The sequence below is a fragment of the Chiloscyllium plagiosum genome, unplaced genomic scaffold, assembly GCF_037043375.1.
Source record: "Chiloscyllium plagiosum isolate Xiang-an unplaced genomic scaffold, Cpla_swu_hap1 HiC_scaffold_5, whole genome shotgun sequence".
Classification (NCBI taxonomy): domain Eukaryota; kingdom Metazoa; phylum Chordata; class Chondrichthyes; order Orectolobiformes; family Hemiscylliidae; genus Chiloscyllium; species Chiloscyllium plagiosum.
Window position 1 is genome coordinate 28427740 of NW_028270143.1, and position 18156 is coordinate 28445895.

Genomic DNA, 18156 nt, shown 5'->3' on the forward strand with positions numbered 1-18156 from the left:
GCAGTGCTAACCACTATGCCACCGTGCCGCCCCAAAGTCTTCAGTACATGTGCCTGAATGTTGTCAGGACCCATCGCCTTTGTAGTATCCAGTGCCTCTAACCATTTCTTTGTAACATGGAGTGAATCAAATTGGCAGAAGACCAATATCTGTCATGCAGGAGATCTCAAGTGGAGGCAGAAATGATCATGCACTTGGCAATTTTAACTGAAGATTGTTGTGAATGCTTCAATCTTCTCTCTTGCTTTGAAGTACTGAGTTGTCTCATCATTGAGGATGAAAGCATCCTCTAGTGAGTTGTTTAATTGTCCGCCACCAGTAACAATTGGATGTTGCAGGACTGAAGAGCTTAAATCAGATCGCTCAAATAAAGGTAACATACTATGGATGCTGGAAATCTGAAACAACACAGGAGAATGCTGGAGAAACTCTAGTCTGGCAGCATGTGTGGGGAGAAAAAGAGCTCATATTTGAAGACCGGTTTGGCTTCTTCAGCGCATGGCCTAACATATTCGCCACTTTATCATTGCCATTAAGTCAACAGATTCCAAAGAAATGTCACAGCAAAGAAGGTATCGGTGCTTTGGTGAGCAGTATCTAGATGCAATAGATTCTGATATGGAAGCATTTTCAGGGGAAATAAGGACTAGCAAGAGTAAAAAGTGACAGCTGAGGTCCTTTATTGATTGCCAAAGAATTGCCTCCTGCAGGAAAATGTAGAAATCGGGAAATAATTTTGGTGTGTACAATGGGTAGTACCTTTTGTTGTGAGTGATTTTAATCTGCACACTGAGTGGACAAATCAGATGGGCAAAAGTGAGGACTGCAGATCAGAGTATAGGTTAGGGTGGTGCTGGAAAAGCCCAGCAGGTCAGGCAGCATCTGTGGAGCAGGAAAATCAACGTTTCAGCCAAAAGCCCTTCATCGGGAATGAACTCGGATAGGCAGGGATGACATGGAAGACAAATTTGTAGAGTGCATCAGGAATTATTCCTTTGAGCGTGAGAGTAGCACACCCCAGGCTATTTTAGATCTGATGCTATATAATGAGGTAGAATTGATAAGCATTCTCGTAGTGAAGGATTCTGAGAGGGGTAGCAATTGCAAATTTCAATAGTCTGCAGGAGCAACTTGGGTGTCGAACTGGAGTCCTCAACTGAAATAAATGCAATCAAGGAGGCATGAAAAAGAGTTGTCTAAAGTGGGCAGGGAATATTTACTAAGAGGAAGGTCAGTGGATGGTAGTAGCAGATATTTTACAGCATCAGCAAAACTCTATTGCTATTGAAAATAAGAACTCTGAGAAGGACGAACCACCTGTACCTAACAAAGGGGGTTAAGGAGGGCATCCAGTTTAAAACTAAGGTATACGAAGGGTGAAAGTTATTGATAGGTCAAACGATTGGGAATTTTTTTTAGGAACCAGCACTGATGGCTAAAAAGCTAATAAAAGAGAAAATATTTGATTGTGGAAGTAAATTAACCAGAAATATATTAACACAAAAGCTGTTGCTGTTTGTTTTTTTTTAAGTAAAAAAGAGGGTAGCTGAAATAAATGTGGAAACCTTCAAGGATGCAACTAGGAAATTAATGGGGAGAAAGGAAATGTTGGGTAACTTAAACCAATATTTTATTAAGGACAATTTTAATTATTTAAGGATAATTTTAATTATTAAGGACACCAACCAACCTCTCAAAGGTAAGAGATAAGCAAGGTGCTCATGGGAGAAAAGATCTTGCAGCAGTCTATATTATGAGGAACACGGTACAAGCTAATGAGACTAAAGACTGGCGCTTACTAGGACCTGATGGTCTACTCCCAAGGGTTTTAAAGGAAGTGACTGCAAAGATACTGGAGGCACTGGTTGACATATTCCAGAACTAATTGGATTCTGGGAGTGTTCCAGCAAATTGGAAACTGCTAATGTGGTGATTCTCTGCAAACAGGGCAGGAAACAGAAAGGGAATACTATAGGCCATTTTAACTGAGAACCTGTCACTGGGAAAATGCCAGAGTCTATAATAATGGAAGAAATATCAGGGCAGTTAGAAAGGCTTAGTGTAGTCAAACAGCGTCAACATGGTTTTCTGAAAGGGTAATTCTGATTGAATTTGGTGGAGTTCCTTTAACGAGTAGAGTTGAAAAAGAAGAACTAGTAGATTGGTATATTTTGACTTGCAGAAGACATTTGAAAAGGCACAGAGCGCACAAGATAGGAGCTTATAATATCAGATGTAGTGTATTAGTATGGGTTGAGGCTTGGTTAACAGTGAGAAAATGGAGTCAAGATTATTGGCTGTATTTCAGGTTGTGAAAATGTGACTAGTAGAGTGCCACCAGGATCAGACCTAGTCAGTTATTGATGAACTATGTTAATTGCCTGGAGGAGGGGGATGAGTGTAAAGTGTCTAAAATTGTTCAAGATGCCAAAATAGGTGGGAGGACGTGTTGTGATATGCACGTAAGGAATCTGCAAGGGGATATAGAGAGGATGAAGGAATGGGCAAAAATTGGCAGATAGCGTTAAATTTAGGAAAGTGAGATCATGCATTTTGATGGAAAGAATCAAAAGACAGACTATTATTTCAGAGAGAGAGAAACACTGAAACCGTTCAGTGCAGAAGGATCTGGATGTTCCCATGCATCTAACATATTTTGGCATGCAGGTGAAGTAAATAATTAAGAAGGCAATGGATTTTTGGTCTTTATTGCTGGGGAATTAATTTAAAAATAGGTAAGTCTTGTCTAACTGTACATCGTGCTGGTGAGGCCACATTTGGTACATAGTGTACCATTTGTTCCCATATTTAAAAGCGTATGTTCTGGCATTAGTGGCAGTTTGAAAGAGATTTTATAGGGTGATTCCTGGAATGAAGAAGTTGGCGGATTAGGAACAGCTAAATAGGTTAGGCTTTTATTCATTAGAGTTATGAAGAGTAAGGGATGATCTTATTGAAGCATGTAGGCTTGATAACGTAAATGTTGAGAACTCTTTTCCACTGTGGGGGAATCTTGAAAATGGGACAGAGTTACAGAATAAAGGGGAACACATATAACAAGGAGATACAAAGCAATTTCTTTTCCCAGAGTTTAGCTTATGTCTGTAATTCTCCGGAGAGTCGTGAGGTCAGATCAGTGATCGTATCTACCTCCTCAGTTGAGGGCTGTTGGGATCTGGCAATAAAGAGTTAAGGCAGTCGAAAGACCAGGTATGGGCTTATTCAGGAGTGGGACAGACTTGAGGGGCCATATGGCCGACACATGCTTCTGAGTGTTATGTCCTTATGTTGGAGTCTGTTTGATCTTTGTCAAGATAATACAGCGTGCAACATTCTGAGAAATTACTAACATAATACATCCGTTTTACTTCATGCGGCAGTTTCCTTTTGACTTTATCAAATAACTAGCAAATTTTTATGCATTCTTTTGTACTTTCAGTAACTGAAAGGTAGAAGATATTGCAGTTTCTGAGCATTCATCTGTTCTACCAGAAAATTTCAATGTGAATTTTGCTATCATTGCTCATACAAAAAGCAGAACTATCATATAGAGTCATAGAGATGTACAGCATAGAAACAGTGCTTTCAGTCCAACTTATCCATGCCAACCATATATCCCAACCTAATCTAGCCCTACCTGCCAGTATCTGGCCCATACCCCTCCAAACCCTTTCTATTCATATACCCATCCAGATACCTTTTAAATATTGCAATTGTACTAGCCTCCACCACTTCCTCTGGCAGCTCATGTACCACCCTCTGCGTGAAAAGGTTGCCCCTTAGGTCACTTTTATATCTTTCCTCTCTCTCACCTGAAACCTATGCCCTCTAGTTCTGGATTTCCCCACCACCCCAGGGAAAAGACCCTGTCTATTTATCCTATCCGTGCCCTCATGATTTTATAAATCCGCTATAAGGTCACCCCTCAGTCTCTGCTGCAGGGAAAACAGTCCCAGCCTATTCAACCTCTCCCTATAATTCTAATCCTCCAACCCTGGCAACATCCTTGTAAGTCCTTTTTCTGAATTCTTTCAAGTTTCACAACACCCTCCTGATAGGAGGGAGACCCGAATTGCATACAGTATTCCAAAAATAGCCTAAACAATGTTCTCACTTTGAATTAATTTTTGTTTATCCATTCACAGAATGTCAGCATCCCTAGTTGGGCCATCATTTTTTGCCCATCCCTCATTGTGTTTGTAAAACTGGTGGTGAATGGACTTATTGAGTCATTGAGGAGAAAGTGAGGTCTGCAGATGCTGGAGATCAGAGCTGGAAATGTGTTGCTGGAAAAGCACAGCAGGTCAGGCAGCATCCAGGGAACAGGAGAATCGTCGTTTCGGGCATGAGCCCTTCTTCAGGAATGGGGAAAGTTTGTCCAGCAGGCTAAGATAAAAGGTAGGGAGGAGGGACTTGGGGGAGGGGTGTCGGAAATGTGATAGGTGGAAAGAGGTCAAGGTGAGGGTGATAGGTCAGACTGGGGTGGGGGCGGAGAGGTCGGGAAGAAGATCTCAGGTTAGGAAGGCGGTGCTGAATTTGATGGATTTGACTGAGACAGGGTGGGGGGAGGGGAAATGAGGAAACTGGTGAAATCCGAGTTCATCCCTTGTGGTTGGAGGGTTCCTAGCCGGAAGATGAGGCGTTCTTCCTCCAACCGTCGTTTTGTTGTGGTCTGACGATGGAGGAGTCCAAAGACCTGCATATCCTTGGTGGAGTGGGAGGGGGAATTGAAATGTTGAGCTACAGGGTGGTTGGGTTGGTTGGTCCGTAGAGGTGTTCTCTGAAACGGTCCGCAAGTAGCCGGCCTGTCTCCCCAATATAGAGGAGGCCACATCGGGTGCAGAGGATGCAATAGATGATATGTGTGGAGGTGCAGGTGAATCGGTGGCGGATAACTTCCATATGTTCTGGGTCCGCTATGTGGATAACACCTTTGTCACCACTAAACGAAACAAGTTAGAGGAAACCTTCAAGACCATCAATAGTACCCTTACTGGCATAAAATTCACTAAAGAGGAGGAAAACAACGACAAAATGCCATTCCTAGATGTCACAGTAGAGCGAACAGCCAATGGAGAACTTCAAACAAGCGTCTACAGAAAAATAACACATACGGACCAAATATTGAATTACAGAAGCAATTATCCCAACACACTCAAACAAAGCTGCATCAAAACATTATTTCAACAAGCCAACACACACTGCAGCACAGAGGAACTATGCAGAGCAGAGGAAAATCACCTATACAATGTATTCAAAAACGAATGGGTACCCAATGAACACAATCTGCCAATTTTTCTCAGCAACAAACCCAAACGAGCAGACAAAACACGTCCAGAAACCCTAGCCACTCTTCCCTACATCAAAGACCTCTCAAAAATGACTGCCAGACTACTCGGACCCCTTGGCATCATGGTAGCCCACAAACCCACCAACACTAAAACAGCAGCTCATGAACTTGAAAGACCGTATACAGACAATGAGCAAAACTAAAATCATTTACAAAATACTGTGCATTGACTGTAACAAACACTACATTGGACAAACAGGCAGAAAACTAGCCACCAGGATACATGAACACCAATTAGTCACAAAAAGGTATGACCCTCTCTCACTAGTATCCTCACATACGGAGGAGGAAGGACACCACTTCAACTGGGACAATACATCCATCCTAGGACAAGCCAAACAAAGACACGCACGAGAATTCCTAGAAGCATAGCAACTCTATCAACAATGTACCCCATTGAGTTAGACCCCATCTACCACCCCCTGAGTAAAGGAACAGAAAGTGACTTCACCACAGGAAATAACATCACCAACCCAAAGAAACCAAAACATATAAATAGAAAGCAGGAAGTTTTGGTATTGCTTCGCCTGAGGTCCACTGAAGACATTACCTAATAAGGTAACAAAGCGTCTGGAAATGAACCTTTCAGCTCAGCGAGCAAACCTACATCCATATAACAAAATCAATAAAAATGATGAGAACCAGAAGAAAAATGAGTGGAGATCAATATCTGTTAAATAATTGTATACCTCTAGTTATGACTAAAATTGACTCTGCTTGGTGGGCAGCTGTCTTGCAGTTGCGCAGCTATTACTGATTATGCAATTGAGTTCTGACTCCCTTATACACTCAATTGTGGTGTTAGCTGATGAAATCTGGAAAGATCATTTATTATTGTTTGGTTAACTAACATGAAATTCCAGTTCATCTTTGAATATAAGCAAGTCAAGGGATATTGGAAGTATTTTAGTGCAAGCTGCAATTATGTGAAAATAGGTTGCTGAAATTGGCTGCCCTTCAAGTGTAACATTTCACTGGAAGAGCACCTGGTCATAACCTACAACTGATCATTTCCAAAGACTTTTGAAAATGTGTTGCATGCGCTTTGCTTTACCTTTTTTAGTTAGTTCTGTTTGAAATTATACTTTAGTGCGTGATCCAGAATTCTGTGTGCATGTGCCATGCCTGTACGTCTTCCTATATACTAAGTGTGGGTGCTTCTAAATAGCTGCTTATTGGTAATCACCCATAAAAGCTTGAATAGCCAACTGCTGCAGTGCCAAGTCCTGCTACATCAATTAATCAAGAGGTCCACTCAGAGTTTACACTACAGAGTTCTCAATACAAATTATGACTTCTACATGTCATTGTGGTGTGCCAATTGCTTGTGGGTCAGGCAAGAATTCAGACAAATCTTTTTATTTGTTCCATGATTTGTGCCTGTGTCAAAACTCCTTTGCTGATTCAATTTGTATCTTGGATGGCTGGCCTTTGTATACAGGTTCTGGGGGGTGTCAAACTGCCTGTCCTAGCTATGGCTATTTTCTTAAGAATAACTCCTGAACACCACTGATATCCTGTACCCAAGCAGGCAAAAGTGAGGACTGCAGATGCTGGAACCCAGAGTCTAGATTAAACTGGTGCTGGAAAAGCACAGCAGGTCAGGCAGCTTCCGGGGAGCAGAAAATTTGACATTTCAGGCAAAAGCCCTTCATCAGGAATAGAGGCAGGGAGCTTCCAGTGTGGAGAGAGATTGGGGGGGTTGGAGGTGGAGAAGAGACGGTGTGGCTGGGAAGAAGGTAACAGAGTACAATAGGTGAATGGGTGGTGGGGTGGAGGTGATGGGTCAGAGAGGAGGGTTGGGGGAAGGTTGCAAAGAGTACAGTGGGTGGATTTTCCTGCTCCTGTACCCAAGTACCTACCAAATGTGCACTTTCTACCATCTTTACAAACATTGACCTCGAAGTCAGTGACAATCTTTTGCATAAGTTGTACTTTCAAAGAAGTGATTATTATAATGGGAAGAGAAAATCGTATGACTTTATTGGGCTGCTTTCAGGAAGTTTAGGGCTGCAGGAACGAGTTGGATATAGCATGGAATACAGTTGTTTACCTTGTTTCCCTATCCTGGCTGTACAGTTCCTTTTCATTACAAAGTTTCTCGAATTCCACAGACACTCATCTTCAGTTTTAGTGTCTCTAATGTATTATGAATTTGTTGAGGGCGGGTGTGTTTCAGCCTACATGAAGAGTTGTATTAATTTTGCCCATGACCCAGCATGATAACTCCAAATACATTGGCTTGGGAACTGGGTTGGTACTGTGCCACCTTTAATGGTTCACCTGGAAACAAGTCAGCATGTGGCCTTGGGAAGAGGTGCCAGAGGGCCTCTGAACATCATTGGCTGCTACATCCTTTTCAATCCAGCTGTGGGCATGTGACCGTTTCCCTTCTGTCTGCTGATGCCTAAGGTGTGCTTAGTACTCTCAATGTTGCCTGTTATTCAGGCTTCTTGGCCTAAAGGTGGAAGTGGTGACTCCGTTGCTTCCTGGATGGAAATTTGCACAGGATTTCCGCACACATCATCCAGGTTGCTTCCTACTTTTGATTGTGATTATGCAAACCTTTTTGCCCTTTCTTAGTACTTTCTTCTGTAGCTTCGCATTGCTGCTGGCTTTTACTTTCTTAGCTTCTGGAGAGCCCACAGCTGTGCAGGCAATTTCAGCAGCGGGCGACGGTTGGGATGTCAACTGTGCAACTATGATTTCCTTCCTGGACTTTGGAGGGGAAAAGACATGTATGAATAAATCAGAGTACAAGATTTTGCTTGCTAAGATTTGTTCCATGCCATGCTTACCACAAGTATTTTCAATTTACTTTTTTTATTCTATTGTTCGTTATTGGGATAATCATTGCTAGTGCCACACCTATGCAGTTGAGGACATAGATCATGCACTTCAAACAATGTTCAGTAGGTCAACTCCATTACTTGTCACTTACAAAATGCACAGCCGTACAAGATGGTCTATATTTCTTTCACAGATCACCAAACATATTCACTAGCCTTACTTTAAAGCCACTGTATCTGCCTGACTTCATTGTGGTATTCTACAAAAAAGCACTGACCACTCCCCACCCCTCTCTTCCCTCCTGTTTATATTTTAATGTATATACATTTGATGTTACTTCTGGATTCACACCAGGCATAAAAGGGCATTGGGACAAGAGGGAAAATTCAGGTATGATGTATGCGACTTGGGGAGGTGGGAAGAAAAAGAATCTTTGGAGGCACAGAATCTGGGGAAGCAGGGAGAAATTACTGGAGAAACTCAGCAGGTCTGGCAGCATCTCTGGAGAGAAAGCCGGGTGAACATTTTGAGTCCGGTGACCCATTTTCAGAACTGTAAGGGGAAGAGATTGGAGCAGCTGTACTGGGAGGACAGAGAAATTGCAGCAATGGTGCGAGATTAAGTGATACCTGAAAAATTCTATTTAAAATAAATGAAAGGAGTTGAGCGAACGATGTTGAATGATGTCAGAAATTTCAGATAAGGTGTGTAGAATCGCTCGTCTGACTCTTCTTTTCATGTCATCAAACATAAATCAGAGGCTTTTTAATTAAAACATGAAATCTCTTGAAGTCCATGGAAACTAGGAGAGATGTATGATATTTGAAATAGTTTTGTCGTTTTAAATCAACAGTATAGCACTTGATGCAATATGATATAATAATTAAACAATTATTATATCATATTTCTTGCCCTTTAGCTTTAATTCCTTGAAGGGGTATAGATCTGTCTTTTTTGCAAAAGAATAGTGCATGTGGGATGGTGCAAGGTTCATGCCCAGGTGTACTGGATTTTGAGTGTTGTGAATATTGGAACTTGCAACTGCCAGTGTTTCAGAGGCCATACCAATAATAATGAACAGTGATTTGCTTCATTCATTGATTCCATTTTCTTAACTGCAACCTCACTGATCAATCTACTTTGGGGAACTAGCATTGTACATGCTGACATTGTAAAATGTTACCCAAATATGACTTGTTGCACACAAAGCAGGACAAATCTAATCCTCCCAATTATTGCCCTGTAAATCTGCTGGGGGGGGGGCACGGGAGAAAAACAACCATCTTGAAGCAGTATTTGCTCATTAATGTCCAGTTTGAGTTCTGCCAGGTCCTTTCACCTCTAGATTTAATTACAGCCTTAATCCAAACATGCATATCCGAGATGAGGGGAAAGTGATTGCCCTTAATATCAAGCAAGGTTTGACTGACCGTGACATGAAAACGTGATTCTCACAAAAGGGAGGGAAATGGAAAGTGAGGCCTTCCACTTGCTGGACTCGTAGCTGTTGTGTAAGCTAATAATTTTGATTGTATAGTGTTGAAGGTGCTTTACCAACCAGATTATATCACATAGTCTTTGTGTTGAATATAATTAGATGCTGATGAGATCCTGATGGATATGGACATTCCTAGTTGCCTTTTGATGGTTGTAATTCTGTCTAACCAGTTAATGATTATTGTACCTATTGCTATCATGCAATAAACTGCACTGTTATGTAAGATAAGTGCCTTCTTACTTCAAGGCTCTTTAATGGTCTTGACGATAGGCCTTTAGACTGAGTATAATAAATGGTTGGTAACTATAAAATACAATAATATGACACACAAATTGTAGTTGTTTGTTTGGATGCCAGGAATTCCTGGTGTCCTGAGGATCACCATCTTCTGTTCCTCCTTCAATGACGTCCAGCATGAGGTCAGAAATGCAAATCTTTGTTTATGATTGCAATGATTTTAGTTCCATTCGCAACACTGAGACAAGGACAGCTTCATTACCTACTTTCACCAAACCTTGACAACATTTGGGTTTCAGCAGCTGAGTGACACGTACCATTCATGCCATCAATGTGTGTGTAGCAATGATCATTCCCTAAAATGTAATATCCAACCATTCTCCCTTCACATTCAAAGACATTGCCATTGCTAATTCTTCCAGTGTGTCACTGATGACTAGAAACCTTAATGTACCAACTACATAAATACTGCAGCTACAAATGTGGAGTCAGGAGTCTGAAAGAGTACACTCTCCATTTGTCCACAAGATTGCAGGTCACACACTCAAATTGATAATCCACAGCAAATTACCCAGGCTTCTTTGCAAACAATTTGCAAACTTGTGAACTTTATTCCCTGGAAGAACAGGGCAGCAGTTATGAGAAAACACTGCTGCTGCATATTCTCCTCCAAATCATGTAGCATCCAACGTGGAAATAATTCACTATTCCTTCATCATCCATAGGTCAAATTCTTGGAATTCCTTGCATTGTAGCACTATGAGCATACCAGAGGTTTAGCACCACCACTAAGGTCATTCAAATTTAGTTGTAAATTTTGGTCTTGGCAATGGTGCCCAAGTCCCTAGAATGAATGCAAAACAAAAATCATAAAATGGCTAGAAATCAGCAGATTCCAGGCAGAAATTGGATCTGCTGCAAATTGTACACTCTATGCTCAGATTGTTCCATTGCCTGTCCTAAAATAGATCGATGTTTCCAGTATATTAGAATGTATTTATCTGTCCTTACTGTAATGTTAAACAAAGAATTTTTACAGCCCAGGAACAGGCCCTTCAGTCCTCCAAGCATGAACTGATCCAAATCTACTGTCTAAACCTGTCGCCCAATTGCTAATCATCTGTATCCCTCTGCTTCCCACCTACTCGTGTATCTGTCCAGACTCATTTTAAATGAATTTACTGTATCCGCCTCTACTACCTCTGCTGGCAACGCGTTCCAGGCACCTACAACCTCTGTGTAAAGTACTTGCCGCGTGTATCCCCCTTAAACTATTCACCTCCCACCTTGAAAGTGTGACCTCTCTGTATTGAATCCTCCACCTTGGGGTTAAAAAGCTTATCTCTATCTACCCTGTCTATATCCTTTATGATTTTGTAGACCTCAATCAGGTCCCCACAATTAAGATCACTCAACCTGCTCTTTGACAGTATGAGCTTACCCAGATTCTGCAACCTCTTTAGTGACACCTGCTTCATCCCAGTTATATATTTAGTTGTCCTATACTGCAAGCCTTTCAATCTTTGACCTTCCCATCAATGGGTTAGAGGTGCTGGAAAAGCACAACAGTTCAGGCAGCATCCGAGGAGCAGTAAAATCAACGTTTCAGGCAAAGGCCCTTCAGGTATACAGGCAGAGTGTCTGAAGGGTCGAGAGATAAATGAGAGGAGGGTGGGGGTGGGGAGAAAATAGCATAGAAGTTTTCTTCCTCTTCTCTCTACAAGAATCTCAGGGAGTCCCCCTCCACTGCAACTCCCAGGTCATTTCCTCTGCCCTGAAGCTCTTCCACCTATCCACTCCACCCTCCTCCCTGACCTATCACCTTCATCCCCTCCCCCATTCACCTATTGTACTCTATGCTACTTTCTCCCCACCTCCCCTCCTCTCATTTATCTCTCCACCCTTCAGACACTCCTCCTGTATTCCTGATGAAGGGCTTTTGCCAGAAACGTCGATTTTACTGCTCCTTAGATGCTGCCTGAACTGCTGTGCTTTTCCAGCACCACTAATCCAGAATCTGGTTTCCAGCATCTGCAGTCATTGTTTTTACCTTCCCCTTAATGGGGTGATCAGAACTGCATTTAGTATTCCAGCTGGGTAAGAACAACACTCTGCAAGAACTCTGAATCACCTGTCAGTTCTTTGTGTATAGTTCAAGATCTTTATATTTAAGTTAAGTACTTCTGTCACATTCAGCACTAATAGCCTCTGTATTTATCTACTGGTAGTCCCTTTGCTGTTCCATAATATTTTGTTCACATTACCACTGTTTATGATCCTTAATTTCATTAGTTTGCACTGCCCGCAGTCAATGATGAATGAAAATCATTAGTCCAACTTCCCACTTTATCTGAAGTATACTATCTCCAATCTTGGATAGTTTTGTTTCTGTTTTCAGTTGCAAATCACTTAAGTGCTTTGTAAAACAGTCAGTAAAACACTAATGCCTGAGGTAATCTACTTATTAGCTCTCCCAAAACCAGTGCAGCTCCAGATACAACCACCGTTCACTCCATCTATTAAATTTCAAAGCTATTTCAGAAGCACTCTGCCTATTCTGTTCCTCCAAATCGTGGTCCATTCTCCTGATCAGCATTGAATGAGAATTCATGAAATTGGAAGTGGAGATCTTTGCTTGTGATTGCAGTTTTCAGTTCTGTTCTTAACAGTGAAGTTAATTAAGCAGTCCAATTCACCACCAAATAAGTGTTTTCTTTCCTGTTATTCACATTGTAACTAACCCAATTATTCCTACTATATTGATGACAATCCCACACATTGTCTCTTTGAGTATATCAAACCAAATCACTTCAAACACAAAAAAATAAGCTAAGCAAACAATTTCATTTCATTTGGGACAGCTTATTTAATTTTTTTTTTTAATGTCTTCGACTTCATTAACACTTCTTTCTACATGTGTTCTATATTACTGGAAATTTACCTTGGCGATAGTAAGGACTGAAGATCAAAGTGTTGCATGGAAAAGCACAGCAGGTCAGGCAGCATCCGAGGAGCAGGAGAATCTGTGTTTAGGGCATAAGCCCTTCATCAGGAATGTGGGTGTTTGGAGGGGGGGGAAAATGCTGAGAGATAAGTATGGGGATGAGGTAGCTGGGAAGGCAATAGGTAGATGCAGGTGGGGGGTGATAGTGAAAGGTTGGAGGGAGGGTGGAGTGGATAGGTAGGAAGGAAGATGGACAGATAAGACATTTTCAAGAGGGTGGTGCAGATTTGGAGGGTTGGATCTGGGAGGAGATGGGGGGAGAGGAGATGAGGAAACTGGTGAAATCAACATTAATGCCATGAGGATAGAGTTTCCCAAGGCAGAAGATGAGGCATTCTTCCTCCAGGCATTGGGTGGTTAGTATTGGCAATGGAGGAAGCCCAGGATTTGAATGACTGACTGTGGTGGAGTGGGAAGAGGAGTTGAAGTGATCTGCCACAAGGCAGTGGAACTGTTTGGTGCGTGTGCCCCAGAGATGTTCCCTAAAACGTTCTGCGAGTTTGATGTCCTATATCCCTAGTATAGAGGAGACGACATCGAGAGCAACAGACACTGTAGCTGAGATGTTTGGATGTGCAGGAAAATCTCTCCTGGATGTGGAAGGATCATTTGGGGTCTTGCATGGGCGGAAGTTTTACATCTCTTGCAGAAGCGAGAGAAGATGCTTGGGGTTGAGGGGGAGTTGGTGGAGGGCGTGGACCTAAAGAGGAAGTTGCAGAGGGAACGGTCTCAGCAGAATGCCGATAGGGGTGGAGAGGGAAATGTATTTCTGGTGTGGTCTGATTGTAGGTGATGGAAATGGTGGAGGATAATGTGCAGTGTCTGGAGATTGATGTGGAACGTTAGGACCAAAGTGGGGGGGTTCTGTCCTTGTTGCGGTTGGAAGCGTGGGGTTCAAGGATAAAGGTGGTGGACATGAAGGAGATGAGGGGGAGAGGGAATTGCAATCCTTGAAATAGGAGGCAATCTGGGATGTTCTGCAGTGGAATTGTTCTGCCTGGGAGCAGATACGGCAGAGGTGGAGGAATTTGTGATAAAGGGTAGCATTTTTATAGGAGGTGGTTGGGAGGCGGCGTAGTCCAGGTAGCTGTGCGAGTCAGTGTGTTTGAAGTAGATGTTAGTGTTGGGTTGATCACCGGAGATGAAGAGGTCCAGGAAGGGAAGGGAGATGTCCAAGATGGTCCAGGTGAACTTGAGGTCAGGGTGGAAGGTGTTTGTGAAGTTGATGAACTGTTCAACCTCCTCGTGGGAGCAAGAGGTAGCACCAATGTGACCATCGACGTAGTGGAGGAAAAGGTGGGGAATGGTGCCAGCACAACCATCTATATTATGTAACCATCCATATTCCCTCTTTGGTTCCCTTGTTTGGTCCATATCCTTCACCAACCCACCCTCCACTCCTGGCACCTTCCCTTGCTGCCACAAGAGGTGTAAAGCCTGCGCCCACACCTCCCCACTAACCTCCATCCAAGCCTGTAAAGGACCCTTCCACCAGTGGCAGATTTTCCTGCATGTCCAAACACCCCATCTACATTGTCCATTGCTCTCAATGTGGGTCTCCTCTTGGGTTTTATATCATTATTTAGCCAAGTCTTTGGGATATATTACGATCTAGAATACGCAGTCTGGAAATGTGGAGGGGGCAGGTTCAATTGATGCAACCTGATTTGGCTTTGGGTGGAAGTAGTGTGCATAGGTAGGAGATTTCATTGAGTCAGGATGTACATTTAAAGAGCTGGTGCAAGTTCTTTCTAGGAATCTTCAACATTCCTTTCACTTTACCTGTACTTCCAGTACCTGCATATTAACTTATAACATGCCGTGTACCAGGACACCTACATCCCTCTGTACACTAAACCCTGCAACCTCTTTCCACGTATAGTATTTCTATTCTTCCTGGCAATGTGGACAGGTTCACATTTATCAGTGTCATACTCAATCCGGCAAAATGTTGCTCACTCACTTAGCCTCTTCTGGACATCTTTCTTAACCAGCCTGGCATTATCCACAAATTTAGCGCTCATTCAGTTTCCTCATCCGCCTCCTTCGACAGAGAGATAAAGGAGAAAAGGGAAATATTTGATATTATCCTACCAAAAGGTAATCAAACACTTGAATGGGAAGCAAATGTGTAACTTTTCTGCTCTGACTAACTCGATCGTGCTCAAAACTGGTTCTGGCTATTGTGGGAGTGCAAAGTTTACCAGACTGATTCCTGGGATTGTGGGACTGATATACGGAGAAAGACTGGATTGGTTAGAACTATATTCACTGGAGGAATGGGAAAATCTCAATGCTATAAAATTCTAACCGGACTAGACAGGGTAGAGGAGAAAGTGAGGACTGCAGATGCTGGAGATCAGAGCTGAAAATGTGTTGCTGGAAAAGCGCAGCAGGTCAAGCAGCATCCAAGGAACAGGAGAATCGACGTTTCGGGCATGAGCCCTTCTTCAGGAATGAGGAAAGTGTGTCCAGCAGGCTCAGATGAAAGGTAGGAAGGAGGGACTTGGGGGAGGGGCGTTGGAAATGCGATAGGTGGAAGGAGGTCAAGGTGAGGGTGATAGGTCAGACTGGGGTGGGGGCGGAGAGGTCAGGAAGAAGATTGCAGGTTAGGAAAGCGGTTCTGAGTTCGAGGGATTTGACTGAGACAAGGTGGGGGGAGGGGAAATGAGAAAACTGGAGAAATCTGAGTTCATCCCTTGTGGTTGGAGGGTTCCTAGGCGTTCTTCCTCCAACTGTCGTGTTGCTATGGTCTGGCGATGGAGGAATCCAAGGACCTGCATGTCCTTGGTGGAGTGGGAGGGGGAGTGGAAGTGTTGAGCCACGGGGTGGTTGGGTTGGTTGGTCCGGGTGTCCCAGAGGTGTTCTCTGAAACGTTCCGCAAGTAGGCGGCCTGTCTCCCCAATATAGAGGAGGCCACATCGGGTGCAGCGGGTGCAATAAATGATGTGTGTGGAGGTGCAGGTGAATTTGTGGCAGATAAGGAAGTATCGCTTGGGGCCTTGGAGGGAAGTAAGGGGGGAGGTGTGGGCGCAAGTTTTGCATTTCTTGCGGTTGCAGGTAGACAGGGTAGATGCAAGAAGAATGTTCTCAATTATCCGGGAGTCCAGAAGTCGGGGTTACAGTGTAAAGGTAAGGGATAGGGACAGAAATGAGGAGAAATCCTTGAGAGATTGGTGAGCTTGTGGAATTCTCTACCACATGAAACTGTTCAGGCCGTGACATTGAAGATTTTGAAGCAAGATGTAGATATCGTTCTTAAGATTAAAGGAACCAAAGAATATGGGGAGAAAACGGGAACAGGGTACTGAGTTGGATGATCAGCTATAATCATGTTGAATGGCCTACTCCTGCTTTGACGTTTAGTGTTCCTGTATCTATGCTGCTATAACATTGCCTCCCTTGTAATTAAAAACACATTCTTTAACTCAGCCTTAAAATATTCAATAACCCAATCTCTTCTCCTGTCTGGAAAAGAGAATTCCAAAGAGTTACTGCCTCTGTTGAGGAAAAAAAATTGTTTTCATCTCCATTTTGTATAGGAGTCCCCTCAGTTCTTGTCTCTCCTAGAAGGGGAAACATCCTCTCAGCATTTACTGTCAAGTTTCCTTCAGATCTTATGCATTCAGTAAGATCACTAGTCACTCTTCTAAGTTCCAATTTAACAGTCCTGACTGTTCAGCCTTTTCTTTATAACTTAAATATTGTAACCCAGAAGTCAGTCAAGTGATCCTTCTCTGAACTGCTTCTAAAGCAATACTGCAAGCTTTGTTTTAACTGTAACTTTATGAACCAACACTCTCCAATTAAACTGGGAAAAATTATATACCTCAAATACTGCAATATTTACTGTATTATTCTGTCCAATTGTTGTCACTTTTAATTTATCTCAATGTAAAAAACGTGTTGTTCAATCGAATGACCACACGAAATATCAACGGTTGATTCAATTTCTCCTCAAAATACCGCAATGTCTCAGTAGTCAGTCGAGGGTGTAAGTGAGAAAGCTCTGTGTCGGTAAGTTTTTATTTTAAGGCAAAGTTGCATTATTATTTCAGTGATTTTACGCTATAAGTAATGTGCAGTAGTGACTGTATATCCCCTTTATTACATTTTCTTTTACAACAATTATGTGGACATTTTGATTATCCAGAATATTTGATCAACCGTCACACTCCTGGTCCTGTGAATCCCAGTTAATAAAAGGTTTGTTGAATATATTTTTAAATTACAAAACCAAAACTGCATGCAGTACTTCAGTTATGACTTCAGCAACAACCTGTATAACTGTAGCAAAACTTCCTAATCTTTATATTTAATTTCAGTTGCAATAAACAACAGCATTCCATTCACTTGTTATGCCTACATATTAACATTTGTAACTCAAATACCAGGACACCCAGAATCCCGGTGTTCTGCAGAATTCTAAATTGTCTCTCCATTTAAAGTAATACTGTTTTTCTACACTCCCTTACAAATGCATTAGTTTGCGTTGTCCTGAATAATTCAATCTGCCAAATATATGTCCTATCAGTCAAACTTCCTTAGTCATTTTGGAGACCATTTATATCCTCATCGCACCTTACTCTCCTACCTATTTTCGGCTGAAGTGAAAAGCTGAAGACTGACATCTGTGATGCTAGGGACCTCAGGAGTAGTCCCACATCGATCTGGCTGAAGATGTTGACCGTGTGCCAGCCTTGACTTTGGTAGCGATGTGCTGGGCTCCTCCATCATTGAGAATGAGCTTGTTATGGAGTCCACTCCTCCAGTTAAAGTTGGTTAATTGTCATCCACCAGTCACAATTGGATGGGATTGTACTGGACAGCTTTGAACTGATCTTAGATTAGATTACTGACAGTGTGGAAACAGGCCCTTCGGCCCAACAAGTCCACACCGACCCACTGAAGCGCAACCCACCCATTCCCCTACATTTACCCCTTTACCTCACACTACAGGTCAATTCACCTGACCTGCACATCTTTGGACTGTGGGAGGAAACCGGAGCACCCGGAGGAAACCCACGCAGACACTGGGAGAATGTGCAAACTCCACACAGTCAGTCACCTGAGTCGGGAATTGAACTCGGGTCTCTGGTGCTGTGAGGCAGCAGTGCTAACCACTGTGCCACCGTGATCTCTTGATTGATGGTTCACTTTGTTACATCTGTTCCATGCTATTGCAATTTTGCCCACGTAATCCTGAGTTTTATTTTAGTCATTTGGCATCTATGCTGCTTCTGGGATTCTCTTCTGTACTCATTGAACTGGGGTTGG

The 18156-nt window shown here is 42.6% G+C and overlaps 1 protein-coding gene across 4 annotated transcripts in view; it reads left to right on the forward strand.

Moving 5' to 3' along the window:
• The window catches only part of cdk6 (cyclin dependent kinase 6), a 240870-nt gene that overhangs the window by 45303 nt on the left and 177411 nt on the right, over window positions 1-18156 (forward strand). The window lies entirely within an intron of this gene.